At 38.7% G+C, this 14,952-nt stretch overlaps 1 pseudogene; it reads right to left on the bottom strand.

The window, feature by feature from the left end:
* LOC110295522 (cytosolic beta-glucosidase-like) overlaps positions 1-14,952 on the bottom strand; it is a 171,246-nt pseudogene that overhangs the window by 86,089 nt on the left and 70,205 nt on the right.

The following is a 14,952-nucleotide window of genomic DNA, read 5'->3' as shown; positions in this document are numbered from 1 at the left end:
TGCCCACCCACCCCCAAAAAATTAGCCATCATTAGCACAACCCTCTGTAATATGGTGAGAACCAATGCAGGCGTTATAAGCATCATCTTGTTCATTTGTCACTGTCTCTTGAAAGATACATGTTCTTAATAACCTCATCTTTGTGATTAAATGACTAGCATTTTGTCTGCTCGGGAAATCAACCAACCTGGGTTGAATGTATGGTATACATACATAGTGAGATTTTATCTGGCCATAAAGAATGAAATTATATTTTCAGTAAATATATGGTATTGGGGATCAATACATTAAGCAAAATAAGCCAGACTCATAAAGACAAGTAGAACAGATTAGCTTATATTCAGATTCTAGATGGAGGACATGAAGGTAGAGAGGTGACAGTAAGAGGGGAATGAAGAAGTCAAAAGTGAGATGGAGTAAGGGTGTATCTGTGAGAGGAAAGTGAAAAGGAGGATGATTTGGAAGAAGACGGGAACTAGCAACAAGAGTGAGAGGAGGGAGAGGGAGGACAATAGGGGAGACAAATGCACTAGAACAAAGGATAATGATAGCCATTTATGAAGAGGGAGAGTTAGACATGAGAGCACACATCTATAACCGCAGAACCCAGGGATGCAGGTAGGAGGATTCAAAATTCAAATTCAAACTTGGCTCTATGAAGCCCTGTCTCAGAAATTAAATAAAATTAGAAAAATGTATTAATGCTTATTTAGGAATTCTTTTATCAGAGCTAACAACCACGTAGCTGGCATATCCCGATTGCAAACGAGGTTTTGTATAACTTCATACATGTTTACCTGTCCTATGCAACCACACAAGATCAGGCCATTCAAAAGTATGGAAACAACATACAATCTCAAATTGAAAAAGGACAACCAAGCTGGATGCAGAAAACAGTTAATCAGTTATGAAGAAGAACAGAGTCAGGACTATAACCACATTCATGAGAATTAGTACACGCTGGAGTCTTTCTGTGGGCAGTCTGTCCCCTGACCTCCCTCTTCCTCATATCCATCCACAGCACAGAGAATGGAAGGTTTCCATCCATGAGCATTTGTGTGGGCAATTTTGAAATTGCCCACTGGTTCTGAGTGTTCACCACTGGGGCTAAACTTATCAATAGAATAAAGACTCATAGGTTGTATGAAATACAAGCATTTCTAGATCACTGAACTCCAAACATACAGAAATCCATCTAAATGAATTTTCTTGCAAACAATTTGGTTTTTCACCTAATTTTGTGTGCTCTCAGAAGGAAATAATGAGAGGAGATATGCCTCTCTACTGATTTCACGAAAAGAGATAGCCAAATGGTCAATGCTTCATAGAGTGATAAAACATGAGAGGCAGGCATGAGAGACTTCCCTGCTACAATGTGAAAGGAGGGTTCAGGGGTTTGACTAGGCTTAGACCATAGGAAGTGGCACGGTTGGGAAGTGTGGTCTTATTGGAGGAAGTGTAAGCGTTTTAGAAGCAGTGTATCACTATGGAGGCGGGGCTTTGAGGTCTCATATATATGCTCAAGTCTGGCCAGTGTGATCCAGATGCTCCTCCTGACTGCCTACAGAAGACAGTCTCCTCGCTGCCTCCAGATCAAGATGTAGAACTCTTGTCCTCCAGCAGCATAGCTACCAGCAGGCTGCCAGGCTTCCCGCCATTATGATTATGGAGTAAATCTCTAAAACTATAAGGCAGCCAAATGAATGAATTTCTTTCATAGGAGTTGCCTTGGTCATGGTGTCTCTTCACAGGGGAAAGAACAGGCAATGGTGCGTGTACAAATGGACAAATGGTATTTCTTATTTTAAAAATTTATTATACTATTTGTTGTAGGGAGCAGAGATCAGAGGACAAACTGTGTGAGTCAGTTCTCTTCTTCTACCATGAGTTTGAACTCAGGTTTGGAGGTTTGATGACAGGTACCTTTGCCAACTGAGCAATGCCACAGGCCCTATAATGTTATGTACTTATTTCTTTTAGTTTTGAGATTATAATATAAATCATTTCCCACATCTCTTTCCCCCTTCTATACTCTCCCAACTACCTTAGATCTTTTTTTTTTTTTTTCAAATTCATGGCCTCTTTTTTTCATTAATGGTTGGCTATATATACTTCTAAGTACATAAGTACAACCTGCACAATATGTGTAATGTTACTCATATGTACATTTTCATGGCTGATCATTTGGTATTAGATAAGCAATTAATGTTCTCTTCCTGGCAAAGATTCCTTCTACGCTCAGTATCCGTCAGTTGACTGTGGTTCTTTGTGTACAGTTGAAGCCTTGTGATCTTTCTCTCATCCACTTTCGGCATGTCTGTTGTTGGTCTTTGTTCAGCTCATGTTTATGCAGTCATGTAGGTTAGACTTTAAATAGCCAAAAAAAAAAAAAAAAAAAAAAACCTGTGATAGGAATGTTTTAAGAATGCACATTTTGTAACAATAATTAACACTGGCTAAGGACCTCCAATGTGCCTGGAGAGGTTTATGCTGTAAATTATTAGGTGGAATCTTTGCAATACCTCTGCTACTGAAACTATTATTCCCACACTTACCCATTAACAGATCAGGGACCTCTAGGTTAAGCTATTTGCCAAAGGTACTGCATAGAGGAATTTACAAAGCTGAAATATAAGCTTAGTTTTGTCAAGATTGGAGTGCAGCTTTACTCTTGCCTGTATCTATTTTAATTAAAATATGTCCTATTTAAAGACATTTAAGTAGAATTAAACAATACAATAATAATGAATTTCTCTCTCTCCCTGTCCCTTCTCTTCTCCCTCTTTCTCTCTTCTTCCTTCTTCCTCTCCCCATTTCTTCCTTTTCTTTATATTTTTCTCCTTCCCCAAAATGAGCCAGAAACCTTATCTTACATTTAGCACCCAATTAATAGCTGTGGGATTTTACCTGGGGAGCTCTGTAAACCCTGAAGGCAGATATCATAGATGCAACTATAGCGTCACTATGTGCCTGTCCATCTGCATGATATTGGGGGTAGGCAGGAGGTTCACAGGAATAACAAGGCCATCTGACACCTTTGGTTGTTGTTGGGCTCTCATCTGCAAAGCTTCCTACAAATGTCTTCCTTGAACTGTTATTATTTTTAATTTTTTTACCAGATATTTCTTACTAGAAAAGTTCTTGCCCAACCATGATCATCAGCACTGCCTCCAAGGAATCTCAGAGAATCCACAAGTAGTTCTCACTCAACTCTTCAGGTAACAGGCCAAATATGTGAGCCTATGATTCCTCCAACACAACAGAACCAGTTAATCCTTTCAGAGACATGCAGAACAGCTACAGAGGACCTAGGTACACCATGAACAGCAATATTAAGAAAAAAGGCTTTGTGCTAGGAGGACAAAATTCACTGTGTCTCAGAAAATAAAAAAAAAATCGATAATGATATTAATAACACATTCTGCTCTGTCAAAGGAAAAGTTGCTTAGTTGCCTTTTAATTTCTTATTTTATTTTACTTTTTTGATGTAAGCAAGTAACTTGGACTCCTTGCAAGTTAGTTTTCTCATCTTTAAGAAGGCACTAATTACTCAAATCACTGTTTGGGATTTAAGTGGCATAATGGCGCCAATAAATCTCTTTTTGTTCCAATCAGAATGGAGTAAAGAAGGAAGTGCTTAGTAATAACTTTTATGGAAGTAAAATTAAAGTCTCTCAAGGAAATGAATGCAACCAGATTTCATGAAAAGCTGGAATAAAAGACTCAAGCTCTCCCTGCCTCTGGGACCCACTTCCCTTTCTGCACAGTATCCCCCTCCTGTTTCTAAGGTCATAAGGCCCAGAAAGTTGCTTCCCTACTTTCTTAAATCTGCAGAAAAAAATAAAATAAAACAGATCCATTCAAGTTCAAACTCCAGTGAAAGACTGGGATTGGCTCAATTCACATCATGTGAGTTCATGTAAAACTCACATGGTGCAGTTATCACTCCAGTATTCCAAGCTGACCCCCTGCTAAGCATACAAAAGGAGACCATGACCACCTCACAGAAGGAAACTTGTTACCAGAAAAATAATCCCACACAGGATAGCATAATACAGACACATAATAAAAATATTTCACTGATACCCATCCTAATATAAATCCATTCATGTTTGCATATTTGTCTGGAATAAATACATATTAAGACAAAAGTTGTGTCAATACATACATTTCTGAACACTCTAAGGGTTCATATCTTTTTTAAGCCCAAAGAAAAATTGTATTATATGCCTGGCATGGTAGTACTAGCCTATGGAGGCAGTAGTATCAGGAGTTTAAGGCCAACTTTGACTAGCAGTGACTCTAAAGCCAGTCTGGGATACATGAGACCATATCTCATAAAGATATCAAATCAGAATACAAAAACTGCATTATGTATTAGTTATAATGAAAATACATAGTATGTTGCTAGATAAAAAAGATAAAACATGCTAAAAATAAAAAAATAAATGATGCTTTAAATATATAATACAACCAAAACTCAACATATCATGAGGTCATAACTCCATTGTTAAGTTAAAAATGTAAGTGCCACCCCCCCCAAGGTACTTGTTATCAGCTGAGCAACACTGAGGTGGCAACAGTGTTCTAAACAGCAATACTCCAAGCCAGTCTGAAGGAGAGAAGATGGCAGACTAATTAGGAATGTATGCCTTGGTCTTGATTATTCTGCCTTGGGACAGGGACTCACTGAGAGACATGGTTCTCAGGCCTGGTATCAGAAAAGAACATGGTACCATGGATCATCTGTCCAGGAAACATTCAAAATTCAACATTGCAGGCTCCCTTTTTACCGAGACAATATCATTCTCTCCTTCACAAAATATAAAACATCCCAAGTGGAGGTGGCATCCTTTCGGTATATCCTGTTTATTTTCCAGCCAATAAAATACAACAAAAAGTCAACATGCTGCTGTACAGGATTTTGCTTGTGAGCATTTTTTTTCTTTATCCTGTCCCTGGAACCCCAATTAACTCACAGTTTCTGTTCTCATGTTCCATTCCAACCCACGCCTCTAAATCATGACATTTATGGGCCAACCACTGTGCCTTTAGAGTGATAAATCTCACGGACTGCATCAAGCACTTAAAGCCATTTCAAAATCAACAAGATGCACTTCCATAATTAGCCATAAAAAGTATACCAAATTGAAAATGAAAAAGGTTAATTCCTATTTTTGTCTATTTTCCCGAACATGCATAGACTAATTTTAAAGGAGTCATTCAGGCTTCCTGTATCTACCTGTGATGGGTAACCTTCATTGCTAACTTGACATTCGATTAATCAAGGCATCTGAGGGATACCTCTAGGTTCATTAAGCGAGACGACCCAGCCCATAGGTCACTGTGATAGAATAGTATCTGAAAAAGTAGAATGTAGAGCACCAGCAATTCCTGGTTGGTCACAACACTCTTTGCTGACACTACCTCATTGTCACAATGTCTGGGTCAAGAATACATGATCAAACCTACACGGACTGAAGCCTGTGAAACCATAGGCCAAAATGTATGTTAAAAGTCAACTCTTCCTTTTTGAAGGTTTTTCTGATATTTTGTCATAGCAATATGAGAATAACTATTAAACCAGCCATAAAGCTACTTGCCAAGCCTACCTCTCCTTCTGCCAGAAACCTCACATCAGCAGGGTGACAATAGACCAGACTCATTCACAGAAAGGAGAGCAGAGGAATCTCAGAAGCAGAGATTTCCTTTTATTTTCACAAGTAAATTTTCACTTAAAATACACACACACACACACACACACACACATTTTGAGTGTCACTTTAAAAAATAATCCTTTGCTTTAGTTAGACTGTAGAAATCTGATTGTCATCTGCCAAGATGCTCCAGGCCTAAGTGAGGGATCACTTAAAAACTGTCAGGTTTTAGACCCCTTTGCATCATGTTCTAGAATTCCTTTTGGGTGTTTGCTGAGTCATTCTGTGACGAATAACTCCTGGACTTTTCAACAAAGTGACAATAAACAAATATGGCTGTTAAGATTGAAAAAAGGAAATTGCAGTCTAATTTTGTTTTAGATGTTCCAGCTGTGACTCCTTTCTAGGAATAAGAAATGAAACAGAGGCAGGAACAACGTAAAATAGCAGTATTTTAAGAAAATTTGAAGAATAGAAGACAAAGTGGCAGACTAATTCATAATTCATGTTATTAATTGATAATTATGGTTCATCATTTGTTATCAAATATTAGAATTTTTGGAAGAGTTAGCATCATCATCATCATCATCATCATCCTGTGAAGGCAATTCACATATCTGTTTCTAACCAGGCTGCTTAGTCATAGCCCAAATGCTACACTGAAATGCTTGCAAATCCTGTCATCTCATTTTTGATAGTTAGAACATCAAACTATGCAAATGAATTTTCTATAGCTGAGCAGTGTTGACGTTTTATGATATTTAATGATTTCCCCACCGTTCTATTCTTGTTACCTTCACCTTAGACTCAGGAAATGCTGAAGAGAGCTGCTTTTTCCTTGACACAGTTTCAGCAGAGTGAAAGCTGGGCCTAATCCTCACCTTCCTCTTCTCTAAATACCTGCTCTCACCCCTCTCCTAATTACATGGCTTTACGCTAATTTACATGAATTTCAGCTTTCAAAATCAATGGTCTTTGTGGAATGCAAATAAGCACATGGCAAAATTATATTAAGTTTGCACAATTGATCTTTCATCATTTCAAATGGTACCTTTGAATAGTTCCTGAAATGTCTGTCTGAAATACTCCCAACGCTGAGTGTCATCAAGAGATGGGGGGTCACACTAGGGAAACCCATTCTCGGTGATGTAAATTACAGGGTTATTATATGTATCCTAGAACAAGAGAGCAGAAGTTTCATTCCAAACAGATGTTAAAAAAAATAGATAGCTCATAAAATCAGGTGCATTACCCTCTCTCTTCTGGAAGCTACAACCCCCAAACTAGTTTTCATCAAATTGCACTGACCCTATTAACTTAATTTTCCACACACTGACCTTTTATGACTAACAATGGAAAAGCAAAACTGTGCAAATGTCCATGAAGACAGTCAAATGACTCTTAACATAATGAGAAGACAGAAATATCTTTCTTCCCATCAGCACCTGCTGATTGTCACTGCTCCTTAACCCCTTGGTCCTGCTAGCAGGTACATTTTCTATCCCCCTCAGGAGGTATCCAGAAAACTGGTACCTTGAAATTGTAGTTTTAGCTGCCAGCATGGGGAGACCCAGAGAGCATTCAGTTCTCTTTCTTTTAAATGCCTTTCCTAATCATAGCAGTGACATCAACTTGAAAACTATGTCCAAGCCATTTGTATTGCCACAACAGAATTTAAAAACAAATTTTGGTATAAAAGCCAGCTACTTAATGTTAACTAACTCAAATCTTAGTCTTTTCTTCCCAGCCAACAACTGAGCATAACTGACCCCTAAAATCATCCCTTTTTGTATCTATGCATATGAATATTTGACTCTCTGCTGTTCTTCTATACTTGAATACACATAGACACAAACAAATCATTAATTTACCTTAATATATCTCAGTAATTTACATATTCCCCATGGCACCACATATATCCAACCCACATTTTTCCAAGATGGATTGGGAAAAAATTCAATCTCCACATCCTGAAGAAAGTTCAGTTCTCTCTTCTTATTCTCCTGATGCCTGACTATGGGAGTTGTATCATATTGAACAGCAAAGAAATCAGCATGCCTTTGATCATTTTCTTCTTTTCTTCTGTGGATCCTGGAAGCCTTGATGATGGATCATCTTGCTTTTAGCTCATGGAGATAACCTGGGACTTGACAACATCTGGATAATCACCATCAATAAATATGGGTTTGGCAAAGAAATCCAAGTGGAAATTGATGGCCCTCTTAGTAGCTTCCTGGTCAATCTCTGAGTGGGGCTCTGCTGGTTCTAACCAGCAAAAAAATAATGACAGGAAGACAAAGCCCTTCTGCTCTTCTCAGAATAAAGAATCATAGCTGTGCCAGGATCTGGCATGAGCCTTAATCAAATTATGAGCTGTTTGATAACCCCCAATCCCAACATGAGGCACACCAGGTGCAAAGATACCCATATCATAGGCCAAAGAGCAAGGATATTAGGCTCATTTATGGTGATCCACTGCTTCACTTGGTCTCCAAAGGTGCCAAAGCAAAACTGAGCATATCTGTCAAAGGCTTCAACAATTGCTTATGACAACCAACCTCCTTGGTCTTCTAGAGCCTGAGACAAACCAAAGTGATAGATGACCACTATGGGTGTCACCCCGTTCCTTAACAAATCATCTTGATCTTGTAATAGTCGATTTTGGGAAGGGGGGATATAAGAAATGTAATTTTTAGTATATTGTCAACACATTTTAGGAGACTGGTATCAGAATGAGTCTAATACAAAATAAAGTGTATTATGTATTCTGGTGGATCAATGAAACATTGTGAAGAAGCATCGAAAACACCAGAGAAGACAGGATAATCAGGAAATGATGATGAGATGTGTTGGCAGGATGAGAAGATAGTAGCCCCAAAACAGAGACTTTTGAGAAAATTGTTGTCACCTAACACTATGTTGGTTTTGGTTTGGTTGAAATCAACTCCATAAGAACACAACCTTTATGTGAGTTGGAATGTGTGATTTATCTCTAAATTCCCAAACCCTGGTATCCTATCAGAAGTTCAATGATTAATAAAGATCTACTCAGTTGATGGATCTCATTAGTGTTAAAACATAAAGAAAGAAAGCAATGCAAATGACTGCCTCAGTTCCTTGCCAAGACTAATTGTCTTACAAGTTTAGGGAAAGAATTCTACTGAGTACACACAAAAATTTAGCATCAAAGACAAGTGCAGTGGGATATGCCTATGGTCCCAAATACTTGGATCTATATGAGCCTTCCTTTTTCAGGAATCTAAGAAGGTCTATATGTATCTCAGAATGTGGATAAAAGATGCCAGGAGTCTTCACACAGTATACCCCCATGGTTGGAGTTCACACTACATTCTGACCATCTACAATAATAACAATCAAGCCCGTACTCTCAGTTGATCATTCCACAGTGGCATGAACTGGGGAGTGTAGTGGGAACAATTGTTGCAGAATTCAGAAGGATGAATTTCTTATTAAGTTGAAGAGACTCTGCCTCAGAAACCAAGGGCAAGAAGATATTGGCAGTCGTCTCATTCAATTAATCTTGCCTTGAAGGGGACACTTTAAGGAGAAGGTAGTGGTTCTGTGCCTGGCTTTCTGTTTATACGAATGAAATAAGCCAATGCTTAGAGAAGAAAAGCTATCCTGGAATAAGAGGCTTTTAGTGAGATGGTGTAAAATCATGAGTAGAATTGCACTATGTAGATGCACTAACTGACAAGTAAGGTCTACTTCTTTTCTAACAGTGAATATAGAAACAGACTTCTGAATGGTTTCACCCATTCTGCCATCCCCTTGCTTATTACTTAAGGGCATATTGAGAGAAAAGCAATCATATTCTGGGCATAAAAACTTAGGTAAGTATGACCCTCTTCCTCAGGGAACTTACTAAGAACTCTACAAATAATACAGATACACTTACAAACAGATGAAAATGGTAGGACTACATGGTACAGATAATGTTTAGTATTTTATTTTAAAATGAGATATACCAAGCTGGAGAGATGGCACTTAACTGCTGTTCTTCCAGAGGTGCTGAGTTCAGTACTCAGTAGCTACCTGATAGATCACAACCATCTCTACTGAGATCTGGTGCCCTTTTCTGGCACAGACAGGTAGAACACTGCATGCATAATAAATCAATCCTTCAATTAACCAATCAATAAATAAGAGATAACCTATACCCACTCTAAAATTAGGGCCTATGCAAGCATGCTCTAAAACCAAAATACCTTAATATATTCAATATTAAATTATGATGCCAGGCAATATAAAGTCTATGGTTACTCTATCACCTACTAGGTCTATGATCTTAGGCTACCAGAGCTCCCTGAATTATCTTTATTCATCTATAAAATATAGATAATACTAAAAACCTACTTCAGTGTGTTATTATGTTAGAGTATAATCAGTTGATAGACTAAACATGATAAGAACATTTCTTAACACATAATAAGGACTCAATACAGATCATCCATCATTTTATTAATTACTATTATTGTTATTGTTGGATGAATATAAATTATCATCATAAGGCAATAAGAACAAAGTGTTCCTTAAAGAAAAAGAGAGAGAAGCAAATATCTTGAACATTCAAGGAGATACAGACATGAAGACCATCCAAAGAAGAAAACAGGATTTACTCAGTTTGCTATAGTATGGAAGTCAACCACCATCACAAGAATTTGGCAAGTACTCAAGGACAGTTGCGAGAATAAAAAAGCAAAAGCAGAAGACTTCAGGCATGCTGTAACTGGAATTGCTGGCACAGACAGTTGGAAGAGAGCTGAGTACAAGTGAGTATCTTCTGTGATTGGTTTGTGGGGCATATTTAGCTTTCTCCAGTTGTCCTGAGTTGGATGCAGACCTCCGTTGCGAACAAACACTACAGAAAGTGAAAGTTGTTAGCTAACCCTGACTCTTCTGGGCAGACAGTTACAGAGGTTGTGGTTTAGCTGTCTGGGCTTCTCATGTGTTCAGAGTTTTATTTTGATATTCTGTCTGGACAGTGTTTATATAGTTACTCTCTTAAAAGAGGTGTTCCTTCTGGGAATTGAAAGTTCAGTGTACAGCGTTCATACCTCATCAAAAGAGGACAGAGAATGGGGAGAAGGAAGCAGCGTAAGCAGAGACCACATTATGCACCAGGGTAGTGGTGACCTGGCTGAGTATTTTTAACTGTGGCTCACTCATTTCAAAAGAGGAAAATAACATGAGTCACTTATAAGAACTCCATGTCTTGGGAACTCATTTGTTTTTTACTGTAGCAGAATAACTCCTTCTATTCACAAACATGCCCACAGATTAAATGAGTATGAGATCAATCAGAGCAAAAGGAGACTATGATGGTGCAATTAAGGTAAAGACCTTGATACAGGAAGGTTTCTCTAGACTTTTTGGGCTTTTCAAATGGTCTCAACAGAACACATAAGTTCTTAGAAGTAAAAGTGTACAGGTAAGAGAAAAATCAGACTATGTAAGAATAAATCAGAGGTGGAGACTAGGGTAGACTGGAAAAGACTGGTTTGTTGCCACTGGCTTTAAAGATGAAGATAGCCACAAGCCAATAGATGCAAATAAAGGTGGCCCTCAAAAGAATGCCAGCAAGGACCTTAGTACCACATGTCAACAACACATATGAACCAAGTCAGAGACCACCTTATACACTTTAGAAAAAAACACAGCCCTATAGATCCCTCCATTCCAGTTGATAGAGCTCTGAGGATGCAGAATTGTGTTGGTTCAAGCAGTTAAGTCAGTGGTGGTTGATTTTGGTAACAATGAAAAAATTGATACCATTTCTGAATATATTTAAAGCTTCCCTTTCCTCTCTCCATTAAAAAAAAAAAAAAAAAGTGTTCCAAACCCATCTCTGGGCCAATATAAATCCACATTTCCCAGTATGTAAATGGGATATCTAAGCTGATATACCACACTAACCTCGGTACTGGTAAGCTTCAAGCTCATCCTAGTGAACTCTTTTCATTGGCTTGCCTTGCATGATTGATCTCATATGTGTGTGCCTATGTGTGTGTGCATGTGCGTGTGTATGTGAGAGAGATGGCATTCACTTTTGCTTAATTTTAGCATTAAGCCCAAGAGGGGAGCAATTCTATTCCTATTACACACATGAAAATTGGTATCAAGAGAGCCTGGGTGTTGTCAAATGAAATCAACAATATTTAGTCCCACACTGAGCCTGAGTTTTCCCCCACTGCAACATATCATCTCTCCTGTTTACAAATGTTCCTGAACCAGAAAAAAGGTGACTTTTCATTAACCTCAACTTCTGCCTACTCAGACCTGGTCATAATATCAGATCTTTTTTATTATTCTTTTATGAGGAACCTTTAAGGGTAGCCAATCAACTTTAATTTAAGCAACACGATAATCATGAGTTGGCATTAAATATGTTTTCTGTGTTTAGGAATTCATGCTCTGCTGCATAATTTATACATAATATTGCAGGATGAAATACCTTTCTTATTTCAGCTTTATACAGTTTACTTGATGATTTAATAAAACATTTAACACTTTTTGGTGAGATGGTAGAGTGGTGTGTGTGTGTGTGTGTAAGGAGGGATTAAATCTAAAGTTTTATGAACAATAAGAAATCCCTCTGCCATTGAGCTGCATCCCCAGCAGGAATGAGATCCTAAGGGCAAAGCACCATATTAACATAATTTAGTGAAAGGAACTTGGATGAATCCCTTGACCTCTGTGTGCCTACAGTCATTTGTGAAAGAGAGGTGCTAACAGTGCCACCTTGCGGCTATTATTAGAATTGGATAAGATCATATTGTTGAAAGTGTTTAGTTTTGTTTATGAATAAGACTTGTAAGGTTCAGTGACAACTAACCTCCCCCCACCCATGTTCTCAAGGGACTGTGTGTTATAAATCCGAGGATCTTGGGATTGAAAGATCATTTGGTACCTGTCTGTTGAGATACTACTCTTTGAAGAAGTAAAACTTCTACACGTTTCTCTCATAGTTGGTACCACATTTCTGTTTCTTCTTTTATGGTTTATTTCTTCTTGTTTTATGTGCACTGGTGTTTTGCCTGCATGTATGATTTATGAGTGTGCCAGATATCCTGGAACTGGAGTTATAGACAGTTGTGAGCTGCCATGTGGCTGGTGGGAATTGAACCCATGTCCCCTGGAAAAGCAACCAGTACGCCTAACCACGGAGCCATCTCTCCAGGCCCCACATCTCTGTTTTAATTAAGTCCATTTCTGTTTAGTTGGTCTTTGAAAACTTGGAGTAGATTTGAGATAAAGGTAAAGATAAACCTTCTAAGACTAACATGCAAAGGCAGCATAGGACATGCGTGTGGCAGAGCTGGTGTGGTAAAGCAGGCATTACTTGAAAGACTATGAACATATCAGACACCTAGTGACAAGAATTAACTACAACTGATATTCAAGGCATTTGGAGGCTGAGATTCTTTGTCTCGGAGGACTCTCATATGTAGGCTTATCTCATCTTAATACATCAGCACCGTTTCTCCAATTCAGAACATGTTTCCTCGATGTGCCCCATTTACCATGGTCTCTCAAAGGCCATCATATCTGTCAACACTACCTCAGATCCCTGCACAATCTACCAGCCCATTCAGTTCTCTCAGTTGATCAAATCCAGACTTCCTTGAGAGAGAAAAACAACTGGGAAAGGCCATGCTTTTTAACAAGGCCACAGAAGTTGTTCCATACAGGAGATAGGCTTTTTCCTTTGTCCCGTCACCAATGACTGGGAGTGGAACAGGATGACACAGAACAAAGAAATAGGGAAACTCTGTGATAAGAGAAAATTACTAGAAATTTCAGAAAGCATGCTTCTAGTAAGACAGAAAGGGGGAGGAAGGGAGAGGGAAGGAAGGAGGTAAGGAAGGGAGGAAGGGAGGAAGGAAGGAAGAAAGGAAGGAAGAAAGGAAGGAAGGAAGGAAGGAAGGAAGGAAGGAAGGAAGGAAGGAAGGGAGGGAGGGAGGGAGGGAGGGAGGGAGGGAGGGAGGGAGGAAGGAAGGGAGGGAGGGAGGGAGGGAGAAAGGAAGGGAGGGAGGGAGGGATCAAGGAAGGAATGGAGAGAGGAAGAGAGGAAGGAAGGAAGGAAAAGAGAGGAAGGGAGGGAGGGAAGGAAACAATAAAGTATGCAACCAAACAACCAAGGAAGAAAAGAAGCAAGCCAGGAAGAAAGGAAGAAGGAAAAGAAAAAGAAAGAGGAAAGGGAGAAGAGAGGGAGGCTGACAAGCAGGCAGACAGAACAAATTAGCCAACTAGGAAATTGTAAGAGAGTTTGTTTTGATCACATGTCCAACCTGTGTTAATTATGTCCTAATGCTCTTTGATTCGCACCTCTAGTCTACCACCGCCAGTTTATTTCGTGGTCCAAGAACTGTTTTAGTTCTCTGCTGCTACTTCTGTAACAAATTACACAGAAATTATCCCACTGCTCTGGAGGCCAGAAATCCAAAGAATTTTCAAGAGGGCTAGGTCAATATAACCACAGAGTCTCCATCTTCTGGCAATCTCTCAATTACAATCCACTTTCTTGTCTTTTCTGGGTGGTAGAGGTCTCCTGTATGCCTCTGTTACAGTCGCTTTCTTTGTCTTTACCTCAACTCTCGCACTCAGTCTTCTTCAGTTCTTACATTCCCGACTCTGATCATCCATCTTCCCTCCTTTAATGATCTATGTGACTACAGTGGCCCCACACAGATCATACAAGATAACCTCATCTCCATATCCTTAACTTAATGACATCTGTAAAGTTTCTCTTGCCAGTTAAGGTAATATCTTCACAATGTCTAAAATTCAATACAAGGGCATGTTTGGCATATAAGGAGACATTATTCAGTCTACATTTAGGCTGAATGTGAAATACAAGGTAAATTTGAGTTAGTCAACTTATTTAAGTCATTTCTACTAAGTATCCTTATACTTGAAGTCTTAAAGTGAACATGAATTTCTGCATGTATATTCACATTTTTTCTTTCTTTCCAAGACTTGTGTTTCCTAGTAATACCATAAAACCTACATTTGTGGCAGATATGAAAATGCACTTAGACAGCTAAAAAATACAGAGCTATGTGATTCCAGTTGCCAACTCATTCTTTTCTTGTTAAACCTTGAAAACTTGACATTTGAAAAAGAAACGCTATGCCACAATCTTAAATTGTAAAATATTCTGCCAGCTTGAGAACATAGAATTTTACAAGGCTCCAAATGTCCCATAATCAAACTTTGGAATGGGTAGTCAAGCATGCACACACACACACACACACACTCAGAGACAGAGAGA

Source organism: Mus caroli, unplaced genomic scaffold (genome assembly GCF_978045245.1).
Source record: "Mus caroli unplaced genomic scaffold, Mus_caroli_1 scaffold_4, whole genome shotgun sequence".
In the NCBI taxonomy this organism is placed as follows: domain Eukaryota; kingdom Metazoa; phylum Chordata; class Mammalia; order Rodentia; family Muridae; genus Mus; species Mus caroli.
The sequence above is the reverse complement of the archived record's forward strand: the minus strand, read 5'-3'. Positions and strand labels throughout refer to the sequence as shown.